This window comes from Onthophagus taurus, unplaced genomic scaffold, assembly GCF_036711975.1.
Source record: "Onthophagus taurus isolate NC unplaced genomic scaffold, IU_Otau_3.0 ScKx7SY_16, whole genome shotgun sequence".
In the NCBI taxonomy this organism is placed as follows: Eukaryota; Metazoa; Arthropoda; class Insecta; order Coleoptera; family Scarabaeidae; genus Onthophagus; species Onthophagus taurus.
The window spans coordinates 1532363-1541388 of NW_027248941.1; positions in this window are offsets into that span (position 1 = coordinate 1532363).

The following is a 9026-nucleotide window of genomic DNA, read 5'->3' on the forward strand; positions in this document are numbered from 1 at the left end:
TTATTATGAACTAAAAGGACATTACTCATAAACCGATTTGGTTTAGTTATAATGATTTTCTAGTGATAAAGAAAAAATCACCAAAATGTCAAAATTGAGTACTTTTGGTATTAAAATAGATCATAACTCAAAAATTAAAGGTGATGGAGAAAAGTGTATTTGAAATAAATTGTTTATTATGAACTAAAAGGACATTACTCATAAACAGATTTGGTTTAGTTATAATGATTTTCTAGTGATAAAGAAAAAATCACCAAAATGTCAAAATTGAGTACTTTTGGTATTAAAATAGATCATAACTCAAAAATTAAAGGTGATGGAGAAAAGTGTATTTGAAATAAATTGTTTATTATGAACTAAAAGGACATTACTCATAAACAGATTTGGTTTAGTTATAATGATTTTCTAGTGATAAAGAAAAAATCACCAAAATGTCAAAATTGAGTACTTTTGGTATTAAAATAGATCATAACTCAAAAATTAAAGGTGATGGAGAAAAGTGTATTTGAAATAAATTGTTTATTATGAACTAAAAGGACATTACTCATAAACAGATTTGGTTTAGTTATAATGATTTTCTAGTGATAAAGAAAAAATCACCAAAATGTCAAAATTGAGTACTTTCGGTATTAAAATTGATCATAACTCAAAAATTAAAGGTGATGGAGAAAAGTTTATTTGAAATAAATTGTTTATTATGAACTAAAAGGACATTACTCATAAACCGATTTGGTTTAGTTATAATGATTTTCTAGTGATAAAGAAAAAATCACCAAAATGTCAAAATTGAGTACTTTTGGTATTAAAATTGATCATAACTCAAGGATGAAAGGTGATGACGAAAAGTTTTTTAGGAATAAATTGTTTATTATGAACTAAAAAAACATCATCCATAAACAAATTTAGTTTAGGTATAATGATTTTCTAGTGATAAAGAAAAAATCACCAAAATGTCAAAATTGAGTACTTTTGGTTTTTCTATTCAATTTTCGAGAAGTATTGTCATGATTTTCCATTCATTTGAGATGGAAAAATAGCAGTAGCCATACGTAACCATGGCAACCAGATATTTTATTAAGACAATGATTAATTTTTGATATCTGAAACTGTTGGTTGTCATGGTTAGCTATTTCGCCATCTCAATCGAATAGGACATGTTCAATAGAATTTAGGTCAGGACATTCCATGATCTGAATTCGGATGCAGTAGGATGAAATGTTGAGCGACCCCATATGAAGCAGGCACCACATGGTTCTCCAAGATATTTTCGATGTAATTCATGGCAGTTTTGTTGTTTATAATGATTCCAACCCAAACCATAACAGATCCCCGACCAAATCTATCCACTTCTTGTATAGTAGCGGCTGCGTAACGTTCACCAGGACGTCTACACTGTGTTAATTAATTATCGTACCCGACGTCATCATTACAAGTATGCAACCAAATACACAAATCGCGTTTTATAATACCAATACTGTGATATTGGTTGCATACTACGATAATTAATTAACGAATATCTGAACGAAATCTGGACTCGTCTGCAAACAGTGACGAATTTGTCAATCACTATGATCCAGAACAAACCTCATTCGCGCTACTGCGCTTTTAGGAGGTCTTGTGTTGTAGCAGTACGCGTACGTAGACAGGAAAGGACAAGAAATTGGTCTTGATTTTGAGTAGTTTTTCAATTTCGACCTTGTCCAGCTCTTCTAACATATTGGCCAGTCTCCAGAAAGCGATTCCATAAACGCTGAATAACAGAAGGGGAAACTGGAAGATCCCAGCTAACATTTCGAACATAGTGGCCATGCTGAATAAGGGCGACAGCACGAGCAACTTGTACTTCACTAAGCTACGCTTCTAATCAAAGCATACTTGACATTTTTCCACTTTGTTTTGCGTTCCTCTAATCTTTTTGAACAGAGTATATAAATATATGTATAGTACATATAAATATATCTCTGTGTGGGTGAGATACAGAGATATTTATTTTTTAATCCAGACCAACAATGAAAAATTTAAAAATCACTCGAAAGATCCGAAGCGATGATATTCATCGCAAAGTAATAAGTGATGAGAAAAACGTTAGAAGACAAATGTCGTTTTGCGTGCAAGTTGGTATCGTCGTAACAATGGAAAATGGAACGCAAAGTGACAATCGGCTTCTTGCGTTGTAGTGGAACGTCACGCACGCACGATTTTCGCCGGGCGTAACCCGTAACCCAAAAATTACCCGTCAATTATGCGGGGACAAAAGGCGAAACGCACTCTGCCATCTAATGACCATGGAAGCGTTCCCTTTTTTTCCTTTTTGTTTTTCTAAACAAAGAAAAGAAAATAAAATCTTTTTGCGAAAAATTTTTATATGATCCAAGAACGCGTAGGATGGTGATGTTGGTGTGTGTGTGGATCTGCCGTCTTTTTTCGTCGGTGGCGCCAGCGTCGGGCGGCCCGCTGCGATCCTTTGAACCGCCGACAATTAAAACGAGCCGACCTTTTCTACATATGTATACACGTGGAATAAATTAAAGATCCGATCGCCCTCCGGTATCGTTTTAGTTCTTTTTCGGTCCATCTTCCCTTCTTCTTCTTCTTCATACTCTTTTCCATCTTCTTCATTCAATTTGATCAATCAAAAAGAAATTTATTGCATAAAATCATAATAAAGATAAATTTCGTTTCAAATTTTCTTCTATAATGTGACGTCATCAAATTTAAGACAGTAACCAACGCGTAATTTAAAAAAAGCGTTAATCTCAATGCACGACATGTTCAAGTGACGAGAAAAAGATAAGTTTGGAGTATTTGGGAATGCTTGAAGGCAAATTGAACTCGTCATTCGAAAAGATGTCTAAATCCAATGTAACATCTGTTATGAACCTCTTTTCATAAACAATATTATTTTGATTTTATCTCTATTTGTTTATATTATGTCCATAAAGAGTTCATTAAGAATAAGTTAAATGTTAAATAATATCCACGTCATTATTCTTAATAACTCTTTAATTATATCGTCAATAGATTAAGACTGATGTATATATCTAGAATTAAGTTAGTAAGATTAGTTAAGATTTAGAGTAGAAGCTAAGAATAACGTGTAAAGTATTATCAAGCATTATATGTATAGTCAAGAAAGTCAACGATTGTTTAATTTCATCTATAAACCTACGTATCGTATCGGCTGGTGCGGAAAGTACACTGCTCGCTCTCCCTCCGCAAGACAAGTCACAACACATCATAAACAAAATAAGCCATTTGCTAGGGTTATGATTTGTCAAAAATTTTCTTATCGATTCTATATCTTATTTATGCTAACCTCAAAGTATCAAAAATGAATTAAAGCTATTTTTCAAAAAAATTTTTATGAATTATCTTAAAATAGAGAATATTAGCTTCAATTTGCGATATTAATCACCAATTAATTCCAACAAGTACGGATTATATGACTTTTTAAACATTTCATTAACCTCAAAATGATCGATAATCTCAAAAAATCATTTCAACTTAATTTTTAGAAATTAAGGTGTAATTTTTGTACCAAATTAAAGATAAAAACATCCTCTTTCCTGTTATATATCATAATTGATAAGGTTATTAAGGAAAAACTTGAGATTTCTCCTTATTTAAACCAACCTCAAAGTATAAAAAATGAACAAGTTACTTTAAAGCTATTTTTTAAAAAAATTTGATTATTAACTATAATATTTTTATGAATTACCTTAAAATAGGAGATTTTAACTTCAATTTGCGATATTAATCACCAATTAATTCCAACAAATACGGATTTTACGACTTTTTTAAACATTTTATTAACCTCAAAATGATTGATAATTTCAAAAAAATCATTTCAACTTTATTTTTAGAGATTAAGATGTAATTTTTGCACCAAATTAAAGATAAAAACATCCTCTTTCCTGCTATATATCATAATTGACGAGGTTATTAAGGAAAAAATTGAGATTTCTCCTTATTTAAGTTGACCTCAAAGTATCAAAAATGAACAAGTTATTTTAAAGCTATTTTTCAAAAAAAATTTGATTATTAACTATAATATTTTTATGAATTACGTTAAAATAAGAGATTTTAGCTTCAATTTGCGATATTAATCACCAATTAATTCCAACAAATACGGATTTTACGATTTTTTTTAAACATTTTATTAACCTCAAAATGATTGATAATTTCAAAAAAATCATTTCAACTTTATTTTTAGAGATTAAGATGTAATTTTTGCACCAAATTAAAGATAAAAACATCCTCTTTCTTGCTATACATCATAATTGACGAGGTTATTAAGGAACAAATTGAGATTTCTCCTTATTTAAGTCAACCTCAAAGTATCAAAAATGAACAAGTTAATTTAAAGCTATTTTTCAAAAAAATTTGATTATTAACTATAATATTTTTATGAATTACCTTAAAATAGGAGATTTTAGCTTCAATTTGCAATATTAATCATCAATTAATTCCAACAAATACGGATTATATGACATTTTAAACATTTTATTAACCTCAAAATAATTGATATTCTCAAAAAAATCATTTTAACGTTATTTTTAGAGATTAAGGTGTAATTTTTGCACCAAATTAAAGATAAAAACATCCTCTTTACTGTTATATATCATAATTGACAAGGTTATTAAGAAAAAAATTGAGATTTCTCCTTATTTAAGTCGACCTCAAACTATCAAAAATGAACAAGTTACTTTAAAGCTATTTTTCAAAAAAATTGATTATTAACTACAACATTTTTATGAATTACCTTAAAATAGAGAATATTAGCTTCAATTTGTGATATTAATCACCAATTAATTCCAACAAATACGGATTTTACGATTTTTTTAAACATTTTATTAACCTCAAAATGATTGATAATTTCAAAAAAATCATTTCAACTTTATTTTTAAAGATTAAGATGTAATTTTTGCACCAAATTAAAGATAAAAACATCCTCTTTCCTGCTATATATCATAATTGATGAGATTATTAAGGAAAAAATTGAGATTTCTCCTTATTTAAGTCGACCTCAAAGTATCAAAAATGATCAAGTTACTTTAAAGCTATTTTTCAAAAAAATTGATTATTAACTACAACATTTTTATGAATTACCTTAAAATAGACAATATTAGCTTCAATTTGCGATATTAATCACCAATTAGTTCCAACAAATACGGATTTTACGATTTTTTTAAACATTTTATTAACCTCAAAATGATTGATAATCTCAAAAAAATCATTTTTACTTTATTTTTAGAGATTAAGGTGTAATTTTTGCACCAAATTAAAGATAAAAATATCCTCTTTCCTGCTATATATCATAATTGAAGAGGTTATTAAGGAAAAAATTGAGATTTCTCCTTATTTAAGTTAACCTCAAAGTATCAAAAATGAACAAGTTATTTTAAAGCTATTTAAAAAAAAATTTGATTATTAACTACAACATTTTTATGAATTACCTTAAAATAGACAATATTAGCTTCAATTTGCGATATTAATCACCAATTAATTCCAACAAATACGGATTTTACGATTTTTTTAAACATTTTATTAACCTCAAAATGATTGATAATTTCAAAAAAATCATTTCAACTTTATTTTTAGGGATTAAGATGTAATTTTTGCACCAAATTAAAGATAAAAACATCCTCTTTTCTGCTATATATCATAATTGACGAGGTTATTAAGAAAAAAATTGAGATTTCTCCTTATTTAAGTCGACATCAAACTATCAAAAATGAACAAGTTACTTTACAGCTATTTTTCAAAAAAATTTGATTATTAACTACAACATTTTTATGAATTATCTTAAAATAGACAATATTAGCTTCAATTTGCGATATTAATCACAAATTAATTCCAACAAATACGGATTATATGACATTTTAAACATTTAATTAACCTCAAAATGATTGATAATCTTAAAGAAGTCATTTCAACATTATTTTTAGAGATTAAGATGTAATTTTTGCACAAAATTAAAGATAAAAACGTCCTTTTTTATGCTATATATCATAATTGATGAGGTTATTAAGAAAAAAATTGAGATTTCTTCTTTTTTAAGCTAACCTCAAAGTATCAAAAATGAACTTTAAAGCTATCTTTCAAAAAAAATTGATTATTAACTACAACATTTTTATGAATTACCTTAAAATAGACAATATTAGCTTCAATTTGTGATATTAATCACCAATTAATTCCAACAAATACGGATTTTACGATTTTTTTAAACATTTTATTAACCTCAAAATGATTGATAATTTCAAAAAAATCATTTCAACTTTATTTTTAGAGATTAAGATGTAATTTTTGCACCAAATTAAAGATAAAAACATCCTCTTTCCTGCTATATATCATAATTGATGAGGTTATTAAGGAAAAAATTAAAATTTCTCCTTATTTAAGTCGACCTCAAGCTATCAAAAATGAACAAGTTACTTTTAAGCTATTTTTCAAAAAAAATTGATTATTAACTACAATATTTTTATGAATTACCTTAAAATAGGAGATTTTAGCTTCAATATGCGATATTAATCACCAATTAATTCCAACAAATACGGATTATATGACTTTTTAAACATTGCATTAACCTCAAAATGATTAGTAAACTCAAAAAAATCATTTCAACTTTATTTTTAAGTATTAAGTTATTATTTTAGCACCAAATTAAAGCTAAAAGCATCCTCTTTTGAGTTATGTATCATAATTAATAAGGTTATTAAGGAAAAAAATGAGATTTTTTCTTATTTAAGCCAACCTCAAAGTACCAAAAATGAACAAATTATTTTAAAGCTATTTTTTTTTTAATTGATTATTAACTATAATATTTGTATGATTTACCTTAAAATAGACAATTTGATTAAATGATGGCACAACGAACCGAAACCGGCACCGCAATCGATAAATTATTTTAATTAAAACAATTTTTCTCGCACACATATTGATCGGGGTATTCCCAGAAACATAAACGAATCGAAATCTTCTTTGACATCGCCCAATATAATTAGTACTTCGGGTATTTGCCGGTAGTTGCCCCGGTGATAATACGGATCATTCGAGATGATTTCGACGCGACGTAACATCAAAGCGAAGGGGGTTCGGTTGAGTCGAGGGTGGATTGCGGCCTTTAAAATTTTAAATCTTATCCACCTCTTAATAATTTTAAGACAACGATGACAATAATACTTAAGGGGTGGTTTTTTGAAAAAAAAAAAAGTATCGCGTGACCTCTTTTATACTCAAGTTTTAGAATTTTCAAACTGACGATGATGACGACAATAAAAATAAAACGTCGAGGGCGAATGCGGTTTATCGAAGCGACCACCTGGACTCAGTTTTTTGCGAAATCAAAACCCTCAAAGTTCAACGAATAAAAACCCCGACCGATTCCAGTCTAGTTCTTTACGAATGGATTCGAGATCCGGGAAGAGGGTGCAATTAGGCGAAGAGAAAGAGAGGAGACTACGATGTTATGTGGGGGTTCTATTGTTCGACTTTTCAAAACGATTCGTATCAATATGTAGTGCTGGTTCAAGTTTTCTGCTACAAATTAATTGATTTTTTCGCGTTACACACATTTTCACGCTTTCCTCCATCCCAAATTCACGGTTCGATTCGTTTCGGCGACAAAACGCCACCTACACGATAATTACGGCTGTAATATCCGCAGGAATGACATACGCTCACGTCAAGTGGGTTCGTTTTGAGCCATTCTCGACCATATATTGTATGGTGTATGGTCGATTTTTGCTTGGAACACCATGGCGAGGTTGCTTCCGGCGTTCGCGCGCTCGTCACGCCCCGCCCAGCACTTCGTTATTGTCATTTATTATCAATTTGCCCACAAATTCAGCACTATTCTGACATCACGCATAATACCACGATGTAGGTTTTTCTAAATGTATGGTTTTATAAATCCAACTCTATCAAGTATTGATAGTAATAGAAGAAAATAAAGGAGGTGAAATCTGTTCAAATCTGCCATATGCTTGATTGCAGCTTTAGTAATTGTATTTATTAGCATTTCTGGAAACGTTTTGTTACCTTTAAATTTCTTTTACACACATGTTGCGCAAAAAATAATTGCAAGAGACAAAAAATCTGTACCATACGATACACTACGATACCATGTAATTTTAAACGTGATTTTTTCAATAACAACAAAGTGAAAAGGGAAGAAAATTATTATTCTGGATATTATTGTTCTTCTTGCCGGAAACAAAAATCGCCGCGTTTTTAAGTATCTATTATTAAGGTGAGGAGAATACGGAAAATACAAGAAGGCTGCAATTGATGGTCATATTGCTGACTGATGGGAACGAATGGGACTCGGTGGTAATTATATCTTTCGATTTCGAACATATGGTGGTGATTTTTTTAACAAAAAGGTTTTAATCGTATGTTATTATTAATGAAGATATAAAAAGTTTTTTTTTATGGAACGTATTGAAGGAGGAGGCTAAATTTAGAGAATGCTTAAAGTGTACCACTAGATTATCGCTTAAATTAAAATATCCTGTGCCCGAAATTATCCAATTCTTTGCAATCTTCGTCCTATCTGGTTCTTCCTCCTCCTTCATATCATCCAAAACTTAAACTTAAATAAGGAGAAATCTCAATTTTTTCCTTAATAATCTCGTCAATTATGAGATATAGCAAAAAATATCTTTAATTTGGTGCAAAAATAATACCTTAATCCTTAAAAATGAAAATTTTGAGATTTTCAATCGTTTTGAGGATAATGAAATGTTTAAAAAATCGTAAAATCTGTATTTGTTGGAATTAATATCGCAAATTGAAGCTAATATTGTCTATTTTAAGGTAATTCATAAAAATGTTTTAGTTAATAATCAAATTTTTTTTGAAAAATAGCTTTAAGTAACCTGTTCATTTTTGATAGTTTGAGGTCGACTTAAATAAGGAGAAATCTCAATTTTTTCCTTAATAACCTTGTCAATTATGATATATAACAGGAAAGAGGATGTTTTTATCTTTAATTTAGTGCAAAAATTATATCTTAATCTCTAAAA